Source organism: Cyanistes caeruleus, chromosome 10, assembly GCF_971803275.1.
Source record: "Cyanistes caeruleus chromosome 10, bCyaCae1.hap1.1, whole genome shotgun sequence".
Lineage (NCBI taxonomy): Eukaryota > Metazoa > Chordata > Aves > Passeriformes > Paridae > Cyanistes > Cyanistes caeruleus.
In genome coordinates, this window is record NC_141710.1 from 14,883,048 (window position 1) to 14,900,400 (window position 17,353).

Consider the following 17,353-nt stretch of genomic DNA (forward strand, 5'->3'; position numbering starts at 1 on the left):
CTGTGTCTTCCATTCCTCAGCTTTGCTTTGCTCTGGAGCAAACAGGGCTTCTGGGCTTTTCTAGTGCTTGCTCCTCTACTTTGATCTGAGTTTCTGCTTTTTCCTGCTGAAACTTTCTGCTTCCTCTTCTTCCTAAAAGAAGTCTTATCAATGGTTCAGAGGACAGCACATTAACCTCTAGAATGACTGCCAGACCAAAACTTGGCTGTCCTGTTAACATAAGTACACTTTACTCCTGTAATCCTGTAGCCAAGGATTACAAAACACTGAAAATGTGCAGGCTCTTCCATATGCAAGATTTCTCTGCCTTTCATTTGCGTCTCAGGTGCTGTAAGGAAAAAAAGAGAGAGTATTTCTTTTGTTCTTCTAAATGCTGCAGGTTCTGCAGAGTCTTTCTCATAGCCAGCACTGCAAATGGTAGAAAATGCTGTTCATGTGTGCAGGTCTGGAGAAACCGTGCCATCCCTGAGAGGAGACTTTTCAAAGGGGATGCAAAACAAAGTGCTTGACCCTCTTGTTATCACTGGTGCCAATACATCCTAATGCCACCCTCTAGGCCAAATCACAATTGTTAATTTTCATTACAAGGCACTGTCTCCTAAGTTCTGGGCATCCCAAGACAGGCAAGAGCAGCTGGATGTGATTCTTTTGAAAAGCAGGTGCACAGGCACAACTTCTGAATGCTGCAAGTATGCAAGAAAAAATAACATTCCCTTTCTTGGAACTTATTTTCAGTGGTTGAACAATTCACAAAGAGAAACTGTTAGTGCAAACACTCAAAAGGTCAACCTCTAAATAAACAGAAAGAAAAAGAGTGATGAAAGGGGTTAGTTGTTAGTAATGAAGCTGAGATGATCACAAGTCAAAAAAAGCAAAGCAGCAATGAAGTCAGAGCACTGTGAGCATGCTAGAAATCTTGGCAAGATCACATATGAAGATACGAAAAACAAAAGTTACATTCCCCAGTCTGAAATGGCACATGCCTCCAAAAATTCTTCTTTAGTTTTCCCTGGGATTGTCAGCCACTTTCATTCAGTTTAGGAGGATCAACAACTGGTTTTGCACCAGAAATGAGCATCAGCTCTCCCCACCTAAATGCTATATTCATACTAAAACAAATGATGAAAACAGACATAATTTGCACCTACTACACAAATCTTGTTTCATCTTCATGCCTGAACAGGATTTCCTTTCAAACCAGATGAATATTTCTCCTTGACAAAATACCAGCAAACCATTGTGTGTAGTTCACATTAAAAGGAATCTGTACAAAGTCAATTAAGGAAAACAAAAAACAAACAAAAAATATATGATGACAACATTAGACAAATTACAATAGTTGAAAATATTTAGGGAAACTTTGACGAGGTATAAGTTTCCTATTTTACAGTGTTTACTTTTGGGACTTGCTTGTTTACCAGTCATGTGGCAGTGTCACATTGACTATAAATACATACTTTACAGAAAATGCAGAATTGTAGAAGTCAGAGATCAGTTCTTGGCTCTGAGGTGAAATTCAAATCTGATTATGTATCCCAGTTAAGGACTGGCTTTCCTATAATGGGCTAAGCTCCAAAGATCAGCACAGTCAAAATTTGGCTCTATAGTTTGTAGCTTGACCCTAGGTAAACCTCAGGCAGCACCATTTGTGGTTCAAAACAAACAAATTAAAAAATCCCTTGATGTTTCTGAGTCATCACATTGCATTAGTTCAATTTTCAAAGGTGAATTTGTCTCAGTCAGTCACAGAGCTTTTGGTGGGATTAATAAGTGCTTTGTGGCTCAAAGGTGATTTGGCACGAAGGACACCACTCCTGTGCAGGGAGGACCTGTGTGAAAACATCCATGTGTTCACACCACAGAGCCTTGTGCAAGGCTGAGAGGGCAGTCTGCAACTGCTTGGAGCTGGGCCCCAGCTCCTGAGAACAAGGAGAGCACTTAGAACATTCCTGTGAATATCAAACATTTGCTAAAAGGGCAGGATAAAATCTTTCCTCATACACCAGTAAAATCTTTCTGCCATCTCATATTGTGCTGTATGTCTTGTCCTTTTCCTACTGGCACCCATCCAGGACAGTGTAATTAGAGGACACATGGCATGACAAGAGCAAACGATATGTCAAATACAGAGATCACCAGCCCCACCTGACCAAGTGCCAGTGTCCCAGCACAAGCCAACAAAGGTGCTTAAGAAAGCCAGCAGCTCCCTAGACACTGAATCACAACAGAAAACTCTCCAAAGCAAAGACTGGGACCAAAACAGCTCACACACTGGTGGGGAAAACAGCAGGTCTCTCAAGAGGCTGATCTATATACAAGGCACCAGCAGATTTGCAAATGACCCAGATAAAGAGAGCAATGGATATATGCACTGGCCTTCTAGAACACAAGATTGCAAAAGCGGGTACGTCTAATAGTCTCTTGTTTTGGGGAAAAAATAAAAAAAGGAAGGACTACTGGTATTACTGATCAGGTTGCTGAAGACACAGGAAAAGAAATAGCAATGAACTTCTGGAATTCACTACTGCTACAACAATATAACCAAAACAAATACTGCTAGACAAAAAGAGCATCAAACAGGATGTAAGTCTGGCCCCGGTCTTGACCTGTCACTTTTAAGCTAAAACCTGCTCATGCAGGGAAACACTGAAGGTCAGCTCTACAAGGTGCTCAGTGCTTTCACCAGAAGCCAGACAGTTGTACAAACTCCTTGATTGTTAGACGATGCAAGAGAGAGATGTCGAGTGAAAGGGAGTATGTGCATTTGTGAATCAGCAGGTACTAATGTGTGTTGTGGTAGCAAGAGAGGGAAAGCAGGGAGAGATCAAACAAGCAGGACTGGCTATGCCTTGAGCTACACTGAAAGTTTTTCTTGAGGTTTGCTCTTTCATTGTCATCCACAATGACAGTGGAGGAATTTTGGGCTTGCTGCATTGTCAGGCTGCCCTAGCCTTTTGACTAAGACAAGGTAGGGGATACACTTACATGCTGTGTGGGCAGTGCATCCCTTAATAAACAACACAATCAAAGGATTAATTGAGATAATGTTTTACTAAAGGCGGCTGGTGACCGCTGGCTGTCCCCTTTCCCCTGTGCTCTGAAACAAGCAGACAAGGCAGCTGTGCTCTGCTGAGCAAACACACACAAGCTCAATCCCACCCTGTTTGCTCTGCTCACTGCTCTGTGCCTGTGCATCCCAGCCACAGAGGCAATGTCATTCTGACACATCACTCAAAAGACATCTGGACTTCAGCTCCTAGGCTTACCAGTGGTGCCCAGCAGCTCCCAGGAGGACACACAGACATAGCCCCTTTCCTCAGAGATTCTCTGAGAGCCCCGTGAAGCAGGAACCAAGGAAAACTGAGAGACTCACTGAAATTTGGATTTGGCGGTTTGGATGGCCTTACACAAAGCCCTGCAAACCTTACAGGTGCCATTACAACTTCCTCTTTTCAGGGGAAGCACAGACCACTGCGTGTCAAAACCTCTGGGCTCACTTCCCCCACTTCAACACCACTTTCTCTTTGGACTTGGGCATGTAATTAACCCAAAGAAGGTTTGGTTTTTGCATCTGCATGATGAGTGCTGCCTGTTCAGAGGCATTCTTATGGTCTTTCACTGCATGCACACAGTAATGCCCAGGCTTCTTCCCTTGGAGGAAGATTTAGTGATCCCACCAGAGTTCCAATGAAAGGAGAATGAGCCACCTGAATTGCTCATGCCTGGGGCAAGCATGAGCATGGGGGAAACCAGTGTGAAACAGCTCATCCACAGTAACCCCCAGGGAAAAGGAAGGTAATACAGGGTCCAAGCTGTCAAACCAAGCTGGCAAATTCTTTGATCAAGTGTGCTAAAGGCAGACATTAGGCCACTCAAATACCATGTTTTGGTTAAAAACAACTCAATGCACATATTCAGCTGAAGGCCGTAGGAGTCACTCCTCAGTGTCGCTACTTTAAACTTCATGAACAGAAGGCACAAAAGAGCAGAAATCATGGATGATGAGCAAACACTGAGGACATGGATAGAACTCTAGACCCAGTTGATACTTGCCTACATACATGTGCATGCATCTGGGTGTTAATACCCCACAACAAACCTCCAACTAAATCTATCTCAGCAATTGACAAATTGCTTCTTTTTGTCAGGTAGGTTTTTGTATTCATTCTTGTAGTCCCACAGTTTATGAGTCCTTATGGTTCTCCCAGCACTCAGATCTCTTGAGCTCCTGCCAATCTAGATCTACCCAGTGACAATCACACAGGTCTGAGGAAAGCCACACACCTTGGCTGAGGAATTGCAATCTCCTGCAATTAAAGTGAAAAATCAGTGTTGGGGAAGAAAGGCATCTGCAGAGCAGCTGAGGCAGATATGAGCTGATATGAAACCATGAGTAATAAACTCTCATCAGCAAAAGCTCAGTGTAGCTGCCTTCCTCATTGTCATCACAGTGCTCTGGACCCTGTATACTGGCCCTTGTATACATTCGTCACTGAGGAGGAGTGAACAGCTGTCTCTTGTGCAGAGCGTAAGAGAAGTAGGAAAAACCCTCTGTCCAAGAAAAATAGGATGTGAGATTCAGAGAAATCCTTCTGGGAAAGATCAGGAGTAGGGGGCTTGGAAAGAAAGCTTAGGAAGAAATGTATATCTGTATATATGTAAAAAAGACCCAAGTTTTCAACATTATTTCTGCTTCATAACTGTGAGGATGCATGCTCACAACCAACCCCTTCTGATACCTACATTTGCTCTCTACCTATACTGCCTACAGTCCTTGCTGATGAGGTTCACATCACTGGTGGTGTCTACTCAGGAACAGCCCAAATCACTCACAGCCCACTCTGAATGCTATAGCAAACCCCCCTAGAAATGGATGGGTTTCCACCACAGGGTGTCACCTCCTTGAGCTGCTCTGTTACAGCACTCCCCTCTTCTTTACAAGAACTCAAACAGGGATATCCTGCTAATGTGAAGTAAAATCTCTGTTTGCTTAGAAACAATGTCTTACAAAAGAAAGTACTGAAGAATGTTAAGGCTGGTAACCAGCAGGGATAAGGTGTTGATTCCCCTAGAGCTAACCATAAAGTCACTGCTGTACCAGAAACAACTTCAATGTGTAATTGTTTTAGGCAGGCAGGAAATAAGAGCACAGAAAAGGCTATGATTTACTCAGTCTCCTAGTTGTTGCTTGAGAACCTCAGATGACAATACTATGTTAGCCTCTGATCTATACTCCCAGCTGTTACTAAATCAACAGAGTTGCTCCAAAGTCAATTACTGCTATAGTTACATCACTCTGGTCCAATATACACACTGCAAAATGAAAACCTGTACATTACAACAGAAGAGCCTTCATAGGATAGATCAAACTCACTGCTAGAATGTTGTTCTATAGAGATTCTGAATATGTGCTTCATATATGAGGTGTTGTATCTGCTGTGGCTTTCTTGGATGTCTGCTTGTTTCCATTCCTGGTTTCTCATCCCATTCCAGCAACAGCTGGAATTACTGTACAGAGGTAGTCTGACTCCAGCTGCAACACAGCTCCTTCCATAAATGAGTTTGTTTTAAAGCCTTCTAAAACCAAATGGGGCATAACATGGCCACCAAATGTCTGATGAACCATCCCAGAATGAAGACCAAAGGAAACTGGTTGAACAATCCTGAACACTGGGCAACAACATTTATCCTCTTCCTCATTTCTCACATTCTTTGCATCTGGTTCCCCATAAAACATGCAGATGCCTCATGAACAGGAAAGCTGAGGATGTCAGTAGTCATGCCTGATCTCACTGGCCTTTCCGCCATGCAGGCAACAAAATAAAACAGGGACTTAAGCCACGGTGAGGCTTAATTAAGCTGTGTATTTCTGTTCTAAGCACACATTCAGCATGTGGGAGAGTGGGCCACATTTATCCTAAATCCTACCAAAGCCCTTAGACCCAGACAAGGTCACAGCGCTGCACTGCTCCTCAAGGAATGTATATAGCTTACTCTCCTAATGCTGACTTATTCATAAAGCTGTATGACTCGATTAAATTGCTCATTCTCCACCTCTGAGGGAACCTTTTTTATCTGCCTAGAACAGGGCCTTGCTTTCTGTCTGTCACCAAGGGAGGAGAAAGCCATGGGGCTGCTACCCGTATGAGCCTGGGTGAGTTACTTTCTCCCTCTGTGAGTTTGGGGAAATGACCATAATGGTATAATATTACCATAAGCTTTTCAGAGGCTTTGTGAAGAATTTAGTTGAGATTCATAAGAGAGCTCTGACAATATAAAACACTACATAAATACTAAAAGTTAACTGGTTTTAATAGCAACAGATTTAAGAGAGATCTTTCTTTCATTTCCATACAAAGGTGCAGACATATCCTTCATTTCAAATAACCACTGTGCCTGCTGTGAGAGGCTCTGCACATGATTTTCATTGCCTTTCACACAGAAAATAGGAACACTACTTTGCATTTATAGACTTTAAAACTAATTTGCAGACAATCAAGTCTTGAAACCCCCACTGTGATACAGGAGGTAAACATTATATCTGTTTTAGAGAGGAAACTAAGAAGAAAAAAGGTTAAACCACCAAGTCTAAAGCCAGAAAGGAGACATTTGAGAACTCAGACATGCAAGTAAGGTCTGTCTAGATGAACAATTGCTCACTTGTTCTTCTTACTGAACAGTTAACTCTTCTACTCTCAAGGTTGTAAACATCAGGGTGCACACACCATATAGCGAGAGTGGCCACTGATTTTATCTATATTGCCACCATATTTAATCTGCTGCAGATTCTTCTGTTGACCACAGAGTGTGCCTGGAATTGCATGAGGCCATTTATTCCATTTTCTAACATGTGTGGCAGTAGAAACTTGTTGACGACTAAAAGTTAACCAAACATTTATTTTTAGAACCCAAGTCCAACGTTAGAGTGTCTGGACTCGTAACTACCCATTTCTCCAACATTAAGCTGAGCTACCACATGAGAAAATTGCTAGAATGATAGTATTTCCAGGGCATATTGAGTCACTGTCCAACATCTAAATTGGGAAATAAAATAATTTCTCAGCAACTGGCAGCACAGAGGGAGGCATAGCTTGCAGGAACCCTTCTTGTGTTGAAAAATCCAGGTTTTTACTTTAAAACAGGTTCCTCATCACTAAACACAGTGGTTTTTTTTTAATTTCCCAATGATAGAAAAAAAATTAGGTTCCATGGTACTGAATTCTTGGCATTACCTAGTATTTAGAACAATTACTAAGCATCACTAGCAGAATTATAATGGTGATATCCAGGGAGCAACAGCAACACCATGGAGACTCAGAAACAGTTTTCATTTTTCAATCTGTTCCATCCTAGAGATGTGCTATGGTCCCTACCCAGAGGTTCTTTCTGACCAGTCCTTGGAGAAAGATGGAGAATGAGCCTCAACTCTGCCTACAGCAGGAATTCCCAGCCTGAGTGAGACTACCTTGGCCTGCTTCCAAAATGGCCCATGGGAATGTTAATGTGAAAGAGCAAAAAAGTCTCCGTGGCAGTGAGTTTTTTGCCTTTTTTCATTTGCATACAATTATTTTTCTCCTTTGGATGTGCAGGCTCCACATAATGAATTTAAGCTTCTAACAAAAGGCTTTCCTAGATCAGGGGAAGTACAGCTCAGAAGTAATTTGCTGATGCTTGGGATTTGCACGCTGAAAGCCACAGATCTCCTGTCCAGGACAGTCTCTCTTCTGGAGAGGAGAAGCTGCCTACAGTGCCTCAGTTAATAATTAACTCCTAAATGGAAGCAGAAGGCTTGATGAGGGCGATGAAGGTTTACAACTGCATGTCTTTGTATCCTTTCTAAAAGGAGAAACAGATGTTTCCAAACACCACAAATTTCCATTCCACAAATCTCTTCCTCTGGCTGTTACCTTGGGGCAGTGACTTCCAAATGCTGTATTAAGAAATGAACAAATTAATTGTTTTGCTGGAAGGTTCAAGAGAGAGTCTGGGGCAGAGTCAGAGGTTGAACACATTCCCTCACACAGCAGCTCAGAAGGCAGAAGACAGCATTGGAAAATCCTGTTCTAATATTGCTTTTTTTGCTGGTAATCAGGGTCTCCACGACTGCCAGTTCAATTGGAGAAGAGCCCTGGAAATTCTTCTGCTTTGTCAGCGACATGGTCTCAAGCAAAGCCCCGTCTCATCTGTCAAAGTACAGTCTGGATGCTTTCACTAGCATTAATTTAAATTTCTAAACAAACACCAGACCCTACCAACTTGTGTAATGGTGAAGAAGTTCATTTAATCTGAGATGTTTGGGTTTCCTCCCCTCTTTTGTCTTCCCCTTTAAATTGATGCCATCTTGATTTTTTTTTTTAAAAGGAGGGGGGGGATTTTTGAGTGTTGCCTGCAGATATGCATTTGTATGCTTTTTCCATCTTCTAACTAACAAACAGGAGGGGAAAAAAAAGTTAATTTTGCTAGCAGCCTGCTGTGATATAAATAAAAATAATAGGTACATTCACAGATTTTGAACTTTTTACAGCTGCTGCTGCAAAAAGCAATTTTAATTTATAACCATGGATTCTTGCAAAACATATAACGAAGACATAATAAAATGGAATGTTTATCCTGTGGCTCCCATTAGACCTCTTCCGTTCGATGGTTGTAACTAATGACTTGTTTTTCCACTTTTGTATTGGAAGCCTTATTATTGGGCTGCACAGAGCATACCTTATTTGATTTCCCTAGCAAGGTCTGCACCTCTTGCTGAAGCCTGCAATTAGATGTTCATGAAGTAATATTAAAAAGCTGCATAATCACATCTCTGGTCAAAAATTAAAAAAAAAAAAAAAAAAAAGAAGAAATAAGCCAGTAACAAGCCAGCTCTGTTTGTATAATATTGTACTGAGCACAATAGACTAATGTTCACTCCAGTGCATGTGTCCTTTTGACTAACAACTTCTATCTGACAACCTTTTTTTGGCAACAGAACACATTGTACTTTTTGGATAATTGACTGTGGAATATAATGTTGTTTATTCAAAAGCAGGTCACACAGAACTGAGCTTCTGAACTTATCCTTCTACCTTTCATATCTGTTTAAATGTATGCTAAATTTCTTTTAATTACACATATGGCTTTAATTGCTGATCTGTATTTATTCAGTAGAAGGTGACTTGATGGTGAAATGTTACAGAAAGGTGGGTGGGAACCTGAATTCAGATTTGCAAACTGTATTTGGACATATTTATTGGGGAGCAACCTCATGAAGAAACAAACACAAGCACATGCACTCCCAACACCCTCTGGTACCTACAGGGCCATGTTTGCCTGCAGAACAACTGCATTATCTCTCTGTACTGAAAAATCTACTAGAAAGACTCATTCACCACTTGCTCAGTGATCTGGAAATTCTACAGCAGCAAAAGGCCTAATTTTAAGCCTGAGCCTTGGAGGACAAGAACCCTGAGGGAAAGTGATATAGAAACACGTAGAAGTAGTGAAAAATCTAGATGATGAGAAATGCAGTTGAGAAAATGGGTTCAGGAGAAAGTTTTAAAAGAAGTATTCAAATGAGGTCGTGCAAAAATTGATGTGTTTCTAATGCATGTTTTTGGGATGCAGCCTGTGGAAAGAGAGGTCACAAGTAAGTATTGCATAATAGGAAGGGGAAAGGATTTTGATGCAGCAAGGAACAGAAAAGCAGCCTTCTAAAACAAGCTGGAGGAGGAGATGCAGGACACCTTTCTGATGCTGATCATCAGATCAGGAAAACACAGTTGTCTCCTGAATCTTTGAGTTTTCAAGATACACATGAAACAGAGGTTTACAAAAATACAAACGTTGCAGGGCACTTTCTCATGGAGATTTCTTCTGTTGGCCAACTTGGACTGCAAAATAAAACCCACCAGACTCCCTGGTGACAGCCTAGAAGGAATCCCCCAGTGGGATATACACAGCAGGAGCTTCCCTGTCCACATAGGTAATTTTTCTCCATGGAGAAAGCATGAGTTTTCACTTTAAGCTCTACTGCAGCAACAACAGAAAAGAAGGTGATTCATTTAATGAACAATCAGCTCTCACAAAGCTGGCAGAAACCTCTGAAAAAAGATTATTCAGGTGTTGGTAGAGTCTAACTAGGCAATAATAGGATGAAAATTATGATAGCTAATCTGCTGTATGTTATAGCTGAGGTGTGGTTCCATTTTACTGATGACTAAACTAATCCAAATAAATCAGGTTAAGTTACAGCCGACTCATTTCAGGAAATTTTGTTTGTTTGTTTAGAAAAATATTTAATTGGAAGGACAAGTGATACTCATCTAGTAAGAATAATTCATCTGTCTGTGCTGTTGCTAAACTACACTGTGGAAAATCCTTGCTAATGCTACATTGATCAGCTAACACACAGCAGCTCCACTCTTCTAATTTGTTTTGTGTAGCTGACTTTAGATGGCCCATTTCAATCTGGACTATTTTGAGAAGCCATGTGAAACTAAGTCACTGCCCTATTAGTGTGGGTAAAGAGACATATGAATATTACTCTGCTACAAGTAAGATGTAGTCCATCTGATATTTTTTCAGCAGAGAGAATATACTGCATCTGGAACAAAGAAGGAAATGTGACTGGAAAGTTCAGAGCCCTTAAATTAATTCCCTAGACAAAAAGTTGAGGCATCATACTCATAATATCATGTTATGTAACTTGCTGTGGAGCCAGGCAGCTACTAAGTGAAATAGTATGAGTTATAAAAACAAAATATTGTTGTGAAAACAATTTTACAGCTTTATAATTCACTATTATTTTCATTTAAGAACAAAACTGTCAGTGTAATTGCAGATTCTGTTTGCCTTGCAGGAGTTCTTTCAGCCTGTGATAGGAAACCTCTTCCTTTTTTTTAAACTTTTTTTTTTTCCCCCCAATGGCTGCTATTAATTTTACTGTATTATGTTTCTTTATAGTTATTCAGAGGTAAATCTTAACAGGAAGCCCATTATGTGGAGGCCAAAGTTAGTTTAACACCAGAACATTTATGATCAGTAAATGTAACCATATATTAGCAACTGCTTCATACCATTATTCTTGGATGAAACAAATATTGTATCAGCAAACATTATAGACTACTTTGTAATCTTTACAATTGAATACCTATTTTTGGTTGGATCTTACACGGCTGGCACTGCTCACTGCACACCATGATAGTTTTCTAACTTGCCTGCTCATTCAAGTACTAGGCTCAAGAACCTATCCATGCACAACCATTCCTATCCATGGAAAAATGATTCACCCTTTAAACTCTGCACAGCCCCCCACACAAAGAAGTGCTTCAGTAACAAACCATTACTATTTTATCTGTATGTGTGCCATTAAAAACTGGATTAAGAATGCAAATATGCTTCCGAGAAGTCAGTGGAAAAACTACCCAATATAGGAAGATCCACTCCAAATGACATGGCCAAAGTAGGACATCACCCAAAGCATCATCTATGCTGTCCCTGTGTTGTGAGCATAGTAACTTCTCTTAACACTGGCATTACCATCAGCTCCTAAGCCTGAAGAGTTTCACACCAACAGGGCAGCCAGAGACCTTCTCACCTGAACCAGAAGAGCCACCAAATGACACCAGGATGCTCCATGTCTCTTTTTTTTTCTGCCCAACTGTCCTCATTGGAGACCTGACCTTGGACAAGTTTCTTTACCCATTCAGGTTCTGGCTTCATTGCAATAAACTTGACAATGACCCAGGAGTTATCTGACAGAAGAACAAACTTCCTCACACACTCCGGTGCTTTGGCTTTGAAAGAATTACAATGTGATTGGACTCGAGTGTATTTTAAAATGGAAGGAATCAACTCCTCCAGTAATCAGCAGCACCATCACACACAATAGCCAGAGTCTGCCAGCAAATTAAGTGGCACTCACTTCTATGGGTGTTGCTTTCTGTACTGAAAGCTGTAAACCAGTAGCAAGGTCAACCATCCTTGTCTCATCACTCTAGAGACCAGGCTGCCCCTTAGAGACCCAAGCTCAGGCAGCCCCAGGGCTTGGGCAAGCCCCACTGCCTGGGAACCAGCCAGCCTTTCTGTCTGATGCTATATAAGTATACACTCACTGCATCTTATGACCTCAGACCCAAAATTCTTATGTTAGCCTGTAACACAGTCTGGCAGGATCTTTCAAGGTAGACACTTGGTTATCAAGAGTTAACCAGCACAGAAACAGAGCCCTTGATTAACTTCAAGGTTGCCCCATGCCTTATCATGTGTGGAGGCATTGTCCTCAGCTTATTTTAAGAAGGAGCAAGAAAGAACATCCAGGTATTATGCCAAAAGCCTCTTTCTCAATTATTCCTCTTGTATTTCTAACCCATTGTGGCTGACTAAAGGCTAAAGCTGCAAAAGCTGCATCCTGAAGCTGTAAATTTAAGTTGGTTTTTCAGTATATGCTGACCTGACTTACTCCTGTAACTGCAGGCTCCCTGTTATCTTTAACTTCAAGGTAATTGTTTGGCAACTCTTTGTTTCACTATTTCAGAAAACAATTCAAATATATGATTCCTAAGAGAAAAAACTGATTAATTGCTCTGTCATCAGCTGGTTCTTGCTAGTATATGGAGTGCTTAAATAATAAAAATATAATACAAAGAACAAAGAGTAAAGTTCTTAAATGAACATGTTAAACACATTTTGAGCCAAGAATTGGGCTCTTTCAAAAGTCTAAGGTATAAACCAGACTGTGTCAGATTCCTGCAGTCGGGATAAGGACACCATTCTGAAAACACCTCTTTGCATCTCTTGCCAGCACCTATTCACCTGAAAAAACCCACAAAGATTTTCATGCAGAGATTTATAATAACTTGAAAAGGAAAACATCATTCTCAATGTCATAGTACCACAAGTCCTGAGCTTCTCATCTTATTGTTAGACACAACTGCTTTCTTTCCCCTCCTCCTCATTCTAACAGAAGCAACAGTATTTAATTTAATCCACCCAGAAGCAATGACAGAGTCAGCAGCTGATATACAGCTAGTGCTGGTTAGAACTCTGAATTACTGTTTTGTGAAGAATGTCAACATTTTGACATTTTTTGCTATTCTCAGGGTAGAAAGGAACTGCATATTCATCTGAAAATTTTGAAATGTCACACTGAACTTGCAAATTCAACTCTGAATTTCAGAATTTCACCTTCTATTTCATTTTACATTACCTTTCAGTCTTTTTTAATTCATTAAATGCCAAAGTAGAATATTTTCAATAAATCTTTTTAATTTTACTTTGTTTTGTTTTATTTGAGCATATTAAAATGGGAAGTCACTGTCCCACACTGACAGAAAAGCAACTTAAATCATAATTTTACACTATCTCCAAATTCCATCCACTGAAAATTTTTTGATACATGACTTTTGTGAAGAAGACACTTGGGTGAAGACATAGAATTTTGGGTGAGGAGACACTTTGGCGGAGGCAAGCAATGCAAAGCAAGCTGCCTGCCTTTCTCCACAAGTCAAAAGCAACACTGGGAAGGAATATATCCCTGTGACAGCAGGAGGGAATCTGGCAGACCGCTTTTATTCATCTGCAGTGAAGGAAAAATTTCTAGTCACTGAATTAACAGCAAACAGCAAAAGAATTAGTCTCAGTTCAAACACAAGTGCCGGAGGTATCTCCTTTACGTGAGTGATAGCAGACTGCAAAAATTATTAAACCAGTACAAGAGAGGTGCACCAGTCACAGCGAAGGGCACTGGTGAGCACACATTTCTGAGGCAAAGATGAAACTTCCAAGCAAATGTCTCCATCACAGGTATTAAATCAGTGGAAAAACTGACAAAAGCTGTGTAAAATGAGAAAACAGCAAGCTGTCACAGTCCTTTTTGGGCACTGCAAGCTGCATGAGACCATGTCAGGGCTGGGTACAGCAGGCAGCAAAGAAATCATCTCCAGCAGTGCGGGAACCACGCGGTGGCTGAGGTCTGCTAGTCACGAGCGGCCACCACCAGCTAAACCACACCACAAACATGAGCTGCCTCATTAAATCCTCCTGTTTACAGTTATCTCCCCACTTTTCATGGTGCTCACCTGGAAAGGTGTGCAAAACGGAGGGGCTGTCTGAAGAGGAGGCCATGCTCCATATGATGCCTCTATAGGTGTGAATGGGGATGATGGGACCCAGGGCTGACCAGCTTAAAGAACTGGGGCACTTGTGCCATGTCTGGGAGAACAGACACAGCTACCAAAGGGACATTGCTCCCTTTGTCCTTTCAACAAATCTGCAGCAAAGGAACATGGATTTGGATGCTGTACTAAATCAGAGCGACAAGACACTTCTGTCCTCACCTAATTGGTAAATTGCTCTCAAGAGATCAATGTTTCTGCTAAGATTTCCACCATTTTGGACCAGAACCACAAAGCTCAAATGGCTTGAGTGGTAGCTAGTCTAGATGTTCAAAACATGAAGGTCCCTTTAGAAGGGACAATGCTTCCCAAAGCCTATGAGTAGAATTAGGAGATTAACAGATCTAGGAAGATCAGATCTCCCAGAGCCACCCCTCAAATACACCAGGATATACATGAGGTCTGCTCCTACAAATCCACTTGGGAGATATGATAGTGTCTCAAAAATGCTCAAACGTGACCAAAACCAGTGAAAGGACCCAGACCTATTTTTAGATATGAGAAATCAACAAGGGTTTTCATTGTCTTAACCAGTCCAGCACAGAAACATTTGGTGATAGATGAGTGGTTGGTGGTGGGAATTTACCAGTCCTGCTTTGGCCACAGGGCAAAGTTCTGGGAATGCTCCACATCAGAAACTGGCTTTGTCATATGTCGATTATGGACATCTTGGTGCCAGAAATGAGTGTACCTAATGAACCACAGTGGCCTTGTGCCCTCTGCCCTTTGGGAGAGGAGAAGTTAAGAGAGAAGCTCCAGATTTTGACTTGGTCTGAACAGGCATAGCAAGAGCAGGAGAGGAGCCAAATCGTTTCATGAGAACTCTGCTGCTACTCCTACAGAAGTCCCCACCACCCACCATCCAGAAGAGAAAGCTCATGAGGTTTTTTGGCTGTTGAAGCACATATAGGTTTAAATGAGGACATGCACTCCACCAGATCATTTCCTAACGAGGACTCGGGCACTAATGCTAGACAGGGTGCTGCAAAAGACTAAAATGCCCAGAGGCTTCACATGCATGACTCCCACTCCTTAAGTGGCCCAAGGACAGAATGCAACACGGAACTATGTGTGAGTAAAACTCATTGTTTTCAGCAGGCTTTAAGAACCAGTACAGATTATTTGCTGTTCCCATACCAATCCAGATTTATTTTGGATCAGCAGCGACTTCAACTTGATTAGTACACAGCAAAAAAAAAGCAGAGCCACAGTGTCATAAACCTCTTCCTAGCAAGAATGTCAAATATATACCTTTTTTTTTACCCTTTAAAAACACAAAACAAATTTAATGAAAAACTTTTGCCTCTCACAGTGATAGATCATGGTATATGTTAGAATTAAGGACCATGAACTTTTAATCTAAGATAGATTTGCTACAACATCCTTAATAATTTGCACACAAACTGTGTTTAAGATTAGGCGTGCACTTTTCTGAATACATTTAGAAATTGTTTGATATTTAAAAATCTTTCCCTAACAAGAAGAAAAATTCCTAAAGGTCATCTTACATTTTATGTGATATGTATTAATGCTTCTTACCCTGTTTCCTTAACTGAAGGAAAGCTTTCAACCTTGAAAAGGCAAAATACAACCAAATGCAGAATCATGTGTGTGTAGGAAAAGACATCAAAATCCACATGATAGCCAAGTCAAATTACAGTGACAATTCTCCCTAACAGACATCTGGCTCTAACACAGGCTTTTTTTCCCCTTTCAAATAAAATAATTCCCAAAGTTGATTTTATGAATGAGTTATTCCGCAAAGGAAGAGAACAGCATGTGGTAAGGCTGGACAACACTGCTTTAAAGGTAATGCCTGCCACCAATATGTTACAGAAGACATGTGTAGACTCAAAAGTGAAATAGGTAAGAAAACAGCTATTCAGCAGGTTGGAGGAGAAAGTAAGTTTCTGGAGGGATTTATCATCAAGCAGATGATAGTCTATTCTGCAGAAGAACTGAAATTATTTTTTACAGAGATACTTATGAAGTATTTTTGCATGTGAATTTGTAAATGCCACGTGCACACACACCAATATGTATATATAAATATATATCGGCATACATGAAACCCCAAACTTGAGCTAAATTAAATTGTCCTTCCAGCTTTGTAATGCAAATGAGACTAACAGGCTTGTGCTGTTTGTGGTTCGAGATGATTTGCGTTTCCATAGAGATACTGACTGAACCACAGTTTTTAAATTTTATATATATATAAACCTACTTGTATCTATAAAAGTCTAAATATGGATCTGCTGTACCTCAGCATTTCCTCAGTGACTCCACTGGAACCACAACAATTTACACCAGTTAAGGTTATGTGCAAATTTTGTGTCTTTCACTACTTTTCAGTTTAAGCTGTGTACCAAATACCTGCAGAGCTGAGAGTTTATTGCTTCTCTCCCTGCTTCAAAGCTTCTTGTTAAGAAAAGGGGAAGAAAAGAGAAAAAGCAGTTTCTTAGCTGCTAGTAGATAATATTTCAAGGACTTCTGTAATTTCTTGCCCTCTAAACTGTGAGAAATATCTTTGTCTTTCAAAGTTCCCACTGCCAGGAAACCTGGAATTCAGGGAATACCATCTGTGTGCTGTTAGAGAAGGAAATGATAAGGGGACAGGCTTTCTGTTATGTATCAGAAGCTTTTTCCCCTTTCTCTGTGAGCACCTACAAACTCAAGAGCACGGATATGCTCAGATATGCCAAGGTGGGCCTGGGCAGCAATAGCATCATTGTCTCCCTACCCCACGCTTTGTGGAACCTCAGCTCATCATACACAACAAGGGCCCCACAAAGCTAAAACACCTCTGTCCTCCCAGAGCCACATCAGAGACGGCCACCACCAGAAATGACAAAATCCAGGCAGGATCAGCTTGGGCAGAGAAACCAGGCAGACCAACTTTTAACTTTCTATTTCAAATTGACTTCACTTTGTGAGGTCCAGGCACTTGTTGAAGTGGATGGGGGCTACCCGATGTACCAACATTGGAGAGGAAAACCAGAGCCGAGCTCTGTGGGGACTCAATTCCATGTGGTTTCAGTGATAAGTGATCTTTGAACAGCGACACACCAGAGGACAACCTCTGCAATCACTCTGAACCGCAATCAAAATCAGCCTCTTGTGTGCCTCCCATCTGCCTGAGGACAGGGAGGATAAACTGTTGAACCAGAGATGTCCACAAGCTTATGAAGCAGCTCATA

At 41.1% G+C, this 17,353-nt stretch overlaps 1 protein-coding gene across 19 annotated transcripts in view; it reads right to left on the reverse strand.

Annotated features, from left to right (window-relative positions):
• LPP (LIM domain containing preferred translocation partner in lipoma) overlaps positions 1-17,353 on the reverse strand; it is a 327,364-nt gene that overhangs the window by 106,221 nt on the left and 203,790 nt on the right. The window lies entirely within an intron of this gene.